Source organism: Chamaea fasciata, unplaced genomic scaffold (assembly GCF_029207755.1).
Source record: "Chamaea fasciata isolate MVZ Bird 193981 ecotype frontalis unplaced genomic scaffold, bChaFas1.0.hap1 SCAF_1, whole genome shotgun sequence".
Classification (NCBI taxonomy): Eukaryota; Metazoa; Chordata; class Aves; order Passeriformes; family Sylviidae; genus Chamaea; species Chamaea fasciata.
In genome coordinates this window covers 84,518,021-84,531,494 of record NW_027094086.1, presented here as the reverse complement: position 1 = coordinate 84,531,494, position 13,474 = coordinate 84,518,021, and the positions used below count along the sequence as shown (strand labels likewise).

Genomic DNA, 13,474 nt, shown 5'->3' with positions numbered 1-13,474 from the left:
GAGCCCAAAACCTCTCATAAATATAAGTAACGGTGTGTTGGAGTCAGCAATGAAAAAAATGGAGTAAGAATTAAGCTGTCTTTGGGTTTCAAAGGAATACACTAATTGCCCGTTCACCAAGATCCACATAGATGCAAAAGTTCTGGATAGTGATGGGTGAATCACATAAAACTATATTAGAAGAGCATCTTAAATTTGGTCCTGACAATTAAGAATACAACCCAGAACAGTCTGAGCATGCCAAATGATGCACATTAGAGGTGAGGATGAAATTATGTAGGCAGTCATATACCATACAATACATAATCATTTAGGAGTATACTTTTGAGCTCCACTGCTGCATCTGTTTAACACTATCAAGAGTGTTATTACTTGTAAACTTATTATTATATTATATTATTATTATTACTTATAAGTTATTATTACTTATAAACCATAAGTGAAATCTATTTATGGGATGGCCTCAGGGCTGCCTCTCATGACTGCTGCTGTTTACTCCCTTGTAAGTGCTGATGTCTAAGGTAATCACTGGGGAAAAGCTGATTCTTTGGATAAAAGGGTGAGGAGCACAGTGTCATGAACCACTGATTGCATGACTATCACGGAGAAGCACTTGAAAATCTGGACTGACATACTGTATGACTTGCTACTGAGTTGACTTTTCATCAGCTGGTCGCTGATTGATCCAGCTAAGCATTACCTTGACTAGAAAACAAAATAATTAAGGAACTATGTGGATGGTACAAGTGGACTTACCAGACCACTCTTACCAGAGAAAGCTAAAAATGTCAAATATAAGTCATGATTTCTTGCTACAATTACCTTATATGAAGGCTCTTCCAGAAGGTTCAAAAGCATCTGACTAAAACAAAAGTAGATCCTAGGAAAAGCCCAGAAAGTTTGGCATGATGATACAGGAAATGGCATATAATTTATTTCTCCTTTCCAGGTCAGTATTTTCAGGATGCATGTCCTAGTTTTATAGATATGGGAAAAAACTGGAAGTTGGATTTGCAGAAAAGCCTAAGAGGAAGATGGACAAAAGACAAGATCTGATAGCAGGACCTGAACATGAAAATACTGTTTCTTTGAACAACCAAGTGAAATTAATAAAGATTAGATGAGCTCCATTTGCTGTAGCAAAGAACTGATTCTTTACCTTTATTAGCTCTCAGGGAAGGCTCCACAACACACTCCTTTTTCTTTTGGGCATAGAAGGAAAAACATCTTTGAGCACCCTGGTCCAATGGAAGGTGTCCCTGCCCACAGCAGCGGTGTTGAGACTAGATGATCTTTAAGGTCCTTTCCAAGACAAACCATGCTGTGAGCCTGTGATACTGTATACATCTTTCCCTTGAGGAAATGTCAGAGGTTTTATTTGTAACATTTTTCAAACCAAATTTCAACCCTGGTTCTGGAGGTGCACATGACTGTAACTGCCTACAGCTTTTACAGATATAAGAGTAAAGCACTATTTTCATCTGTTATAGCAAATCTTACCACTTGTTCCACTCCTGTGACTTCAGCCATGGAGGAAATAGTTCTTTCCCAGTTTTAGCTCTATAGTGCTCTGGGGAAAAAGTTGCTTTAAAAAATGCCTAAAGTGCTTGACTAATATGCAGTTCTGTTTACATGCATGTTACAAATAGACTGGTCAATGCCACAAAGCAAAACCAGTAGAACTTGGATTTGTAATATTCCTGCAGTTCTCAACTTGAATATACCAGTGAGTTCTGTAACACTACCGATCTCAACAAAAAACGGGTCTGATTCAACAGTAAAATGAGCACTCTATCTGATCTACCTTACTTGGTCCATAGGATAAGTCATTAAAGATACTTAAATAAAAAATAAATAAAAGGAACAAAAGGTAGCATCATGTTATCTCTGGTTCACTTCCTTTTAGGAGATGCAGGACAGAATTGCAGCCAGTTTATTATTTGAGTGCTCTGCTGCTGAGGGATCAAGTAGAGATCAGTTAATTAAAAAAAAGAGGATATTATTAGAACATCATCATTAAGGGGGGAAATTGTTTGAAAGCCAGGAAATTCCTCGTTTAGTGTTCACAAAGTCCTGACTGCTAGAGCTTCCTCATTAGGAGAGAAAACTTACTCTACCAGAGGGCACACAGATTACAAGGTGCAGAAGAGGATGAAGGAAAAATACTCATGCCTGCATCAGGTGAAAAAGAGCATCCCTTCTGTGGAGACTAAGTCCACCCTGACAAAGTTTTCTTTAAGGGACCGGTACAAAACCCCCAAACATGACTCTTGTATCACATCTCTGATGAAACCTCACTAAACCCAATCTACATTCACCCTTACTGCTTTAATGTGACCAAAGATAGCTCTTTGCAAAATGGAAAAGCAAGGCAAAAATCTCATGTTCTTCATGCAAATTGCAGACACCCTTCCTCCCCTTGGACCAGCCCCAGAAGGGCTTCATCCAGGGCTGGAGTACCATGGTAGGTGGTGGTGTGCCCATGCAGGTAGGGAAGGCAGGGTGGCCACCCTGGGGGCTGTAGGATGGGCATGCCAGGGTCTACAGGCACAGTGGTTGGCACCTCGTGGGGCCCGACAGGGCTCTGCTGTCTGGGACAGCAGCTGGAATCACCTCCAAGGCATAGGCATAGTGCAGCCAGGCCCACTGGTAAGCCTGAGAGCCGACTGTGGTGGGATGCATTAAAAATCCTATGCCCAGGAGGCAAGTGTAGGACTGTAGCTGTTCCTGAAACTCAGCTTCCCCAGCCTTAGGCTCCTTCCTCACCCCCATTCCCACGACTCGGCACAGTTGGGGATCGCTTCTGCTGCCTCGGCTGGCTGTCGCTCCCTGCCCATCTCTCTTTGAGCCCATGAGTCACTTCCTCTCCTCACATCCCACCTTTCAAAACTTCCTTTTTCCTTTTTGGGGGTATGTGTCTCAAAGCCTTTTCTGAAAGAGGGCATTGGGCTTACCATGGACAAAAGCACTTCTGGGAAGCAGCATGTTCTCCTGTCCAAGGACACACAGCCAAGAATTTACAGTCACATTCGTGTGGTCCCTGTGATGCTGGCATGCACAGCTCCACACTGACCTCCTCCAGCTCTTTGCCCTGACACACTGCAGCTGTGGGGGGCTGGAAGAGGGCTTCTTGCCCCGTAGCCTGCCTGCAGGTGTGGATAGACAGAGGGAAGAAGAGAGAGAGAAGAAGCCCATCTCACCCTAGTTTCCCTTGGTGGCACCAGCAGCTGCCTCTTGCTCGCAGAGCAGTAGCCCTGGAGTTCAGTCACAACTGGAGAGAAAGCAAGAAAGTAAAACCAAAAAAACTTTAACTTAAAAAATGGAGTTCCTTTTTTTATTTTTTTTTTTTTTTTTTTTTTTTTTTAAATCTGTTGGGAATTCAGCCTTAATGTTTTTCTCTACAGCTATGAAGGTTGGAAATCTGTTTCTTGAAGAGCAGCAGTTAAGCCTCCTAAAATCAGTGACAGTGTCAGAAGCTCCTCTAGGAAGCCAGTAGTGCCACACCCTGGGAAGCTCCCAGGTTTTCATGATCCTTCCTAGTGTGAGATGCAGCGTTTATGTATTCTTGCCCCTCACAGGCAATGAGTACCAGGAGGAGGAGAGTGTGGATGTGAGTGGAGAGGTGTGTGTGGAGACCTGTCAGGGTTTGTGTGGTGGTTCAGGTACAACTTGTTCCCTTGGAGATTTCTGTGCTATCAGCAAGGTAATTGCATTAGCTGACAACCTGCAGGTACAGAGTCCATATCTGCCTGAACTCAGAAATTCAGAATGAAGCTGTTTGATTACCATCCTATTTGTCACTGTATTTTCAGGATTATACTGTTGAATGAGGGTGCTTTGATTTCTTTAGCCTTCAAACCATTTGAAAAGATGTTCTTTTTTTGCTCCAGGACCTCTGAGGCCTGATGTTTTGCCTACCTGTAAAGCTGTTATTGCTTTTTTTCCATGTAGTAAAATTTACCATTAGGACAGGAAGCATAAAGTTATTTGGGTCAGATTCTCAGCTGATTCTCAGCTCAGTAAAGCCACAGCTGGAATAGGGGGCTATGCATGTTCATGCTGGCTGAGAATTCAAGCTAATTTATAACAAGTATTTGCTGTGGAAGAGATCCTATGTTTGAATTGTCTTACGGCAGGGACTTGCAGTTTTCATGCTGATTTCATGCCACGCTAATTAATCACTGGGCAGACAACTGCAGTATTTAAATTAAGCATTCAAATAGACGCAGTGTTGAAAGATACTGTTTCATTGGTATCTTCCATTTTCAAACGTTATGATGCTTTTCATGGCCGAATATACCCACACAACTGAGAAAGAAGAAACGTGAAGGAAAAACTGTGTGTATAGATTCCCATGTGTTGCTATACTGCTGTTATTGAGCTGCAACACTTCTGGTCCGGAGGTTTTGAACCCCAGCCAGTCTGCCACATCTGCCCCAACCTGACACTATGACTGAGAACTTAATGGACCTTTCTAGGCAGGAATAAAAAAGTAGGAATAACCAGCGCTTTTTACTAATATTGGGTGGGCAACACTAAATACATGTAGGAGAAAAATTTTCCAGGGGAAGAAGTGCCAATTTTGCATAGAAAGATTAATAAATGACCATAAAGTCGAAATAGGAACACACTCCCTTCACCAACACTTCTAAAATGTTTTAATATTCACAAGGTTTTGAAAAGACAAAATCCACAAAATTCATCTTAGCCCTAAGTCTAAATAAAAATTTATTTTTCAGATGCAGTTTTTTTCCCAACACAGTGTTGCTGTAAATTCCTTATCAAGAGGTAACAAAGAAATGGATTTCTCTTTTCAGATCAAGAGAGCAGCTTTGGTAATGGCTGTATTCATTCATCTTTCCATTCCAAACATCATCCATCATGCCTTAACATCCCTTACACTGGACTGTAGAAAACATACCACAAATTCTACTTGGAATAGCAATGCATCTTGAACAAAGCTGACTAAACTCAAAATTAAGTTTTCAACAACTGCATGTTAAAAAGAAAATCAATGAAAGAAAAACAGCGAGGTCTACTGAACAAACATCCCACAGTTAAAAAAACATGTTTTGATTAATGAAGGAAAAAGCCATGACATTTTAGGTGGCTTAAAAGAAATTTCAAGGATCATATTAAAAAGAAAGTTGGCATTCTATTAAAATACAGTTATCCCAGGAGATAACTGGAATATAGTGGGAAACAAGGATATAGTCTGACTTTTCCTATTTCTCAAAGCAGTTCATTAAATTTTATTTTCTTCATCTCATGTCCCCTGTTGAGGGAGTTTACATTCAGGATCATCAACTGTCTTGGTTGTGGAGCAAGCTCTAATCCACTTACTTGATCCTCCTGCAATCAGTTAATGCCATGCTAATCCTGTGCTGGCCAGGCACAATGTTGGAAAACTAAATGTATCACATTATCTACAAGAAAAGTTTTCAGGAATCTAGATCTGAATCCAAGACACTTTTACCTCTACAGAAAGGTCAGGATGAAACACTCAATAAGATTTATGATATCTACAAAAACAACAAGGTAAGCTCTAAGGAGAAACAATATCTTTCATCAGATTAACTGATCCAGCTGGAAAAAGCAGCTAACATTCAGGCACAGAGACCCAGTGCACCTATGGACAACATCTGAGGTTTAGTTTAGATTAGCCCTGCAGTGAAAATAAGTCTTTTAACATTGGAAATTTACACAAATAACCCTTACTAAGACAATTTTTTAATACTCTTTATGAAAAACATTTTCATGATGTAATTAGAAATAAATTTTCAGCTTTTATTTTTTATTAGAGCAATCCATAGGAATCTGTATGCTAGAATCAATAATGCAGATGCATTTGTCAAAATCAGTTATATTTGTAGTATGGGAAGCCTCTGTCCGGTCTCACAGATTTTTAAACTGAGTACATTGATTCCAGAGGGTCAGTGGTCCTTTTCCAATGACTTAATTTCTGTTCTGACAAACAGTATGAATCACATTGTTTCATGAGAAAGTGTAAGTAAATGGAATTACTATGGAAAATGCAACTTCCTCTTGAGTGAACTTGACAAGTGAATGTCTTCACTTCCAGTACTTTGAATGCTACTCTAAGGATGTCTTTGCAAAGCAGTACCTCTTTGGGAGAAGCAACCTCCTACTATTTCTTGTATGGGCCTCAACTTGTTTATCTACTTCCAGTCCTATATGCAGGCAACAAGACGGCACAAGCACTCCCATGGGATTATGATGCTTGTGTATGTCATCCTCCCTGAATTTTGTCCTGAATTTCCACTACTCCTGTGCATTATCAGTGGGATTCTTGCTAATTTATATGGTTGTAGTTGCTCGACAAGCCCATGGCAAGTTCCTCCTCTGTGTATCTCAGCTATCATTGCTGTACTCTATCCTATTTTATTTCTCTTTCAGATATAGAAAGAGGAGTGCAGTGTAAAATCATGGGGATAAAACTAAAAGAAGCCATAAAACCACTGAGCAGCTCAATGCAATGATGTTGTTTTGTTCACAGACAGCCCCGCCAGCACTAAGGAAGTGAGGTGTGCTCACACTGAAAAGAAACAGACCCCTTCTGCAAGGCCAGGGCCCCAAGGCTTTTGCTCGTGAGGCTGCTGGTGCTCATGCCTTGGGCTCTGGAAGAAAATTGCTGGGACCTCCTTGTCTTACCTCCCTTCTGGGTAAGCGCAGCTTCCTCCTCTCTGGGTGGTCTTTCCAGCAATGGAGGTCTTGTCCTTCTGCTCTGGTGTGACCCAGGAGTGAACTGAACTCATTAAATGTACTTGCCTTTCCTTTGAAAAAGAAAAGGATGGAAATAGATAGATCCAAGTTATGACGATAATGCATTTATATGTAGAAAATACAGTGCACTTGTTTGTAAAAATCAACAGCATTTCACCTCTGTGATACTTCTTTCCTGAGAGGCCACGATTGTCAGATCACGCATTTCAAGACACGTCATTTCCAGAAGAGAGGAGTTAGACACACTCTTGATCGTGTGCTTCTGTTTATTCTGCATAAGGGATCTAGGACACCTGTGTTAGTTTTAAAGCTACTACATGTACAGCACTTGACTGCTATATTTTGGCAAGTCCCAGCTGTTATTTCACATGTGTGAACTAAGAAAATACCCAAGGTAAACACAGACTTAGAAGAAGTACCAAAAACATTTACAATAAAGTGCAAGTATAGCCCAGTATGTTAACCTGCTAATATATACAGTGTGCTGGCCCTGATCTATTTCCCTTTAGAGAGGCAAAGGAAAAGAGATGTGACAAAGCCCTAATGAAGCACCACAACTGGTAATCTGTTTCTTTCTCCTAAAGCAGCAGCACCACTATGAATTGCTTTTCTCTTATTTCTCTTTACTCGCTATTATCAGCCAAGCTTACCCAAATGTGGGCAGTGCAGAACAGAAACTTTTTTTTTCTGTTCATTTTGTGCATCTGACAGAATTTAATTTAAAAATCAGTCTAAATCCAGATTACTTACATGTGTGCACATGCTCACACTCCCCCTCTACATACACAATGTTAAAAGGACATTACTGATGATCATTTATTTTTCTCTGCTCTTGCTGCATTTCGTAATATCCCTTCTCTCTTGAAATACTGCCAGGGAAGATTGTCTTTAATAGACTTCAATGGTGTCAAAAGAACCTCAGGAAATGAGGACTGAGGTGAACCTAAGGTCCACTGTGTGCCACCAGGACTCTGATTATACACACTGCTTTGTACAGGAGGCAAAGATCTGCACCCCTGATGTCTTGCCTCCAAAATCCAATATTCTGTCCACTCTCTGTCTCCTCTGATTAAAGCAAATTATTTTGAATTTCTTGGTTTCTTGTCCAGAAGTGATGTTCCTTTACAAACTGCTCTTGCTCACACTCAGTTTTGAGTTATGTCTCAGAAACTCTTAGATTTCACTAGAAATGAGTTTTACTAGAAAAACAGGGCTACTTTATCTCCATGATTTCCTGTGTACAGGTCACAATCCTTTTAAGTAAAATCATCATCTCTGTAAATACTATCTTTAGAGGTAAGGTTTCCAGCTGCCTCCTGACACGTCCTGACGTAACCACCCTGTAGTCTGTGAGCCAAATCTTCTATGGGGCAAACAAATAATAAAATGAGTTATTGATTCAAATTAAATGAGTCAAACAAGGAATTTCCAGGCAGAAACCTAAACCCAGATTAATGTTTCCTGATTTATTTAAGCCAGGAGCCTAGCAGGTATGAGAAGCTGTACTAAAATAGGTTAGCTCTTCATTAGTGACAAGACTAAATTTTTTAAATGTGATTTCAACACTCTTTGTGTCCAGGATCAGCTCAAGATCCAAAGGAATATTTCCCAGTGTTTTAGCTCTCACTTGCTAAATTAAATCCTGATGTAAATGAGACCTGTTCTGATGAAGTTATGCCAGCTTGCTATGTAATAACCACATGCCATTTTGTGATTAACTAATTTCTTGCTCAAAAGCTTTCAGGAGTAAAAGACAAGTATTGTATTTATCCCATGTTTGACATGGCAACTTTCAATTGGAATATCATGTCCCTCTAATTATAGGTGCTTCAAAACTCAGTAATGTTTTGCTTACATCACTCACTACTTCCATCCATCGTAATCCAGGATTGCTCTAGTACACTCAGCAATAATTCTGGCTGGCTTTCATCATTCCCATGGAAAATATATACGAACAATTAAATCTCTCAGCAAAGGAATCAACCTCATCTGGAGATTTATGAAAGCATTGCAAAAAAAAAGATCATGTATATGTTTATGTAAGCAAGAGCAATGAACAAGTATGTAAATATCTGATAACAATACGGTTCATTTTGTCAGTGGTGAAACACTAATTTGATTTGATTCTTGAGAACTTCCTGTATAACCTGAAAAGAAGGAGAGGTGGGGAAAAGACAAGGAAAGGGCACATGTGCTTATGTATAGAAGTTCACAGAAAGACCCCTATGCAGTGCCATCTAGAAAACATTCCTTTACTATAGTGATATAACCATGAAATATTTAAGTATAATATTTAGAGGCACAACAAAGTACATCCCATTACTTTAAGGTGAAGGAGACCAGGTGCCCAAGGCAGAGAAAATTTTACCTCACCCCTTTCTTACCCTTGCAGGTTTGTACATGCTGAGCTCTGAACAACAATCTGCGCTGTCCTTTCTGTTCCACCTGCCCTGATGACTTGTTTGAAGTCCTGCAGAAAATTTGTGTGAGGGCAGGCAATGAAGAAAGGTCTTCCTGCCCCATGCTGTAACCATCAGATCACCCTCTTATGTAAGAGCATGAAGACATCACAATATCAGGTGAAAGGCACTTTTATAGCTTTCCACATATTTTAGTCAACATAGCTTTGCAATACTAGAGAACAAGGAGTAAGCATAATGGTTTGAGGTCTGATAGCTCTTCATGAAATATTTACATCAGGTTGATACTGACTTAATGTTGTCTTTACAAGCTCACAATGCGATGATTTATGTGTCCTTCCAAGCCTTGAAAGAAAGAAATGAGGTTTAGCACTATCTTCCTAAAGGCTCCAGCTGTGTTTTTATAAAGAAGGAACATAACTGATGGATAGCTGTCTACATGCAGATAATGTTAGTAATGAAGAATTGTAACTGCATCTCATTTCGTGTATGCATATGCAACATGAAGTAAAAGGAGCAAGAGAAAGGAAGTGATGTAAAGCTACAGAAAGAAATTGGCACGGTTTCAAGATGTAAAAAAACCCACTCTACAATACAGAGGATGCACAATAAAACAGCAAAGCAGGGTTTGGTCAAGCTACTGCACAGGTCTCCATCCTATAGACTGCTGTACAAAACCAATCCTTGCAATGCAGATTTCCCTTGTGGTGAAAATTTTTATAACTCACCAGCAAAAGATGTTTCTTTTGTAAGGTGTAAAAAGATGATACTTGGAGTCATGGAATGATTTGAACCTCCAGAGGCAGGGCTAATGTTAGGCCAGATTTAGTGTTCACACCTGAAGTTCCTAAGCCAGGGAACAGAGGTTTAATTCTCTCCTTAGATTATCTGTCAGTACTTCAACTGCAGCATACACAAAACAACTGAAAATGGATAAACAGCTTAGTCCTCTTTGGGGTGCAAGTGGTCCTTCCTTTGACCTCCAGGATTGTGTGTCATTTGCTCTAACACTACGACGTTCATACAGTTAATCCTTCTAGCTCACAGACATAAAGGCTGAGAAAAAGGAACTTATTTTAATTTTCTGCTTTGCATGACATGGCAAAAAGATTCTTCCAAGAACAAGCAGGTACTAAGAGAAAGCTGTTTTGGGGATAAAAAGTCTTACAAGGATCTTTTCAAGGGGTGAGATTCATGCAGAACTATCAGTGAGAGAGATTAGTACTGAGTAGAGCAGAGCAGGGATTATGAGTTAGGAAAAGAAAGTGCAGAGTCTTAAAAGAAACAATCTATCTTTATTGCCTTTTAAATCAATTAGGGATCAGACCACCAGCATTTCTACATCCTGCTTTTGCTCATAGTACTCATAGATTATGAAAATGTTGACATTTCACTTACACTTGATAAGACCTTTTTTAAAAAAGGACAATATTTTCAGATGCATTACTTTTTAAAAGTAGTGTAACAATGATGGTCTATGGGTAAAACCAAGGCCAGATGTGTAGAGAGAAGTATTGTCTTTTATTAAACTAAAATAGCTGAAAGAACAGACAAGATTTAGAACATGCCATTACTGTTCAGGTAAAAGGAATAAAACATTCTCAATTGCATCAAGCTAAACTGTGGAAAGAGATGACCTACAAGGTGACAATCAATGACCCTGTTCAGGCTTACTGGGAGAGAGAGGCATGCAACCTCTGTCTATCATCTGCACTGTTCAAGAGGAGCACCCTTTATGATTCCTGATTCTGTTTGGGGAGTTTGGGGATTGCTGTCCCCAGAGACTGTAAGGGACAAGACATTTTTTCCTCTTTTCTGAGTTTCATGCATGACAGGCTGCTTTTGACAGTACTTTTATACCTGCAGTGGGAAGTCAGGAGGCACACAGACATCTTGCTGGTTGATGCACATATTCAGGATGGATTTAAGTCTTTGAAAAAAAGAGACCTGGAAGAACAGGATCACCATGTTTATAAATCCTGCAGATGGCATTGCTCAAGCAGGCATGTTTGAATTCTGCATGAAAAGAAAAACATGTCTGAATAAAAACTATCCAAGCAAAAAAAAATCTCCTAACCGTTTGTGTCTTCTACTTTCAAGTATATTTTGCCTTGGATTCAGCTACACTTAGTAACTGAATATAAAACAAAGTTTTGTGTCTTGAAACTTAACTTCATATCTTTGCTCTGTAAAAGGCAATAAATAAATAGGAACACTAATAAAATGTTAGAATTTAGATGAGGAAGCAGGGATTCAGTAAATGGTATGTAAGTACAGTCTTAAAAATAAATGCTTTGGAGACTTTTCTGTTCCCATTCTAGTGTAATTCACAGAGATGTGATCACAAATATTTCACAAAGACACTACTCCAGGCAGGCAGTAGAAGCAGTGCTCCTAGTGAACCAACAACAACGACTGAAAACAAAGATAATGCAAATGCTGTGCATTAGAAATCAATGCACAAATGTTGCAAAGTTCTGCAAAATTACATGCCAACTGTGATCAGCCTAGAAATGTGTGGACAAAAAGGGCTAAAACTACAGAGAAACTAATAATTTCAAAATTTTCTCATGCATTAATATAGTGTTAATTTTCTGGAATGCCTATCTTCAGAAAAGATGGCATTTTACAGATGACAAAAATATTGATTATGTCATTAACTATTAATATTTTTTTAGCATTTGTATCTTGATAGACTGGCCTGTGGGGAGATGTTTGCAGAGCATCCAGCTTCAGGATGGGAGATGAGCACAGATGCTCCCTGGTGGTTCTGGGACCCATCCCATGAGGAGCAATCAAAGTGACAATATACACCTGTGGTTTTCCATACGATGAATAAGAAAGAGTTAACAGCACTTGGGAAGGGCTCCTTTGGGAACTCTGGCAAGCTGTTTGTCAGATTTGTTTCGGATCTTGGCAAATGTCTTAATTCTCCTTTGGTTCATTGATAGCTGTTCAGCAATGATTAAGCTGGTTAAAAAGTTCTAGAGAACTTTTTAAAAATTCACACCATATCATCTCCACAAAAAAAAAAAAAAAAAAAAAAAAAAAAAAAAAAAAAAAATCTGTATTTGCTCCAGAGTGTTGAAAATGCTCAGAAACAACAAACAATGATTTTGTTTCTCAAGGATTACACTTAGGCAATTAAGTCATTTTTTTTCTTTAAACCTTTTTTGGTAGATAATTTTATCAAGATTTTTCTGTTTATATTTCTGTAATAAATATATACATACACATCTATAGTGTGTAGGTATTTATGAATATAATTATAAAAATAAAAATGCAATTATAGTCCTGTATTTTTTATAATGTTTAATAATGATGTGCAGTGTTAAATTATACCCAGCTTTTCATGTTCCTCTAAGACAGAAAAAAAAAAGAAAAGGACAAACAGCCAACAAGTCAGGCCTGTTGCTATTGGTGATACCTTGAGACAAATTTTGCTATTTCTGAGGCTGAGGCCCTTTCCAGAAGCCAGAAGGAGACCCATACTGAGCCTACCAGGGCACCCACTAACCACTGCAAAAGCTCATCTGCCCCACCCACCTCTCTGCCACAGGGATCCCCAGCCTCAGGTGAAACCACACAACCCTGAAAGGAGAAGTGGAGCAGCACAGCAAGTGATGGAGACAGGCTTCAGTCCTCACTGGCTACTACCTTTTCTATGGAATCCTTTTCCCTAGGTCATTTCTGTTAGCTTTCAGTGATGTATTGTCATGCCAGTACATATAAATCACTACAGAATGAACCACAATCCTTTGGCGTCTTGGTCCTGATGAGGACCAGGTTTAAACTCCACCCATTCACATACCTGAAATAATGTGGGTATTTGGTTGCCTGCAATGCAAGTTTTGTCCTCAATTTTATTTGAAAGAAACCCTTGCAGTGAAAATACATGTGCAAGCTAGGTCATTCTGGGGGAAATGGAGAATCTGAAAACAAAAATACCTTTTGCAAGCTAGGAATGATTCCATTTATATATAAAATTCTCTTAGTGCTAGCTTGTCACTCTGTTAGCTGTTTGTGTGTATGTGGACATGATAGCTTGGCATAATATTTACTGAGTCCCAACATATTTTTTTCATATGCTTAGCTGCTGAGGTGATATATTTTTCTGGATGTCATGGTGTCATTAGCAAGTTAATGCTGGGGGTGGCCAAAAAGGGGTCATGATGTGCTGCCCTAATTTTTTGCCTCCTTCCCAAAACCTTCTCAAGTCTGGTGAAGTCACAGGCTTGCAAGGAGAAAGGTAAGCTAATATCCAGTGAGGCAAGGGAATGTCCAGCCCCAGGGCAAGAGTGTGCATATTC

General features: G+C 39.4%; 1 protein-coding gene across 1 annotated transcript in view; it reads right to left on the bottom strand.

Moving 5' to 3' along the window:
* Positions 1-6,691, bottom strand: part of EXOC2 (exocyst complex component 2) — a 147,950-nt gene extending 141,259 nt beyond the window's left edge. The window contains exon 1 of the mRNA XM_066187219.1: positions 6,673-6,691. The gene's annotated coding sequence lies outside the window, so the exon portion shown is untranslated. The remainder of the gene's footprint in view (positions 1-6,672) is intronic.
* Positions 6,692-13,474: the final 6,783 nt, after the last annotated feature.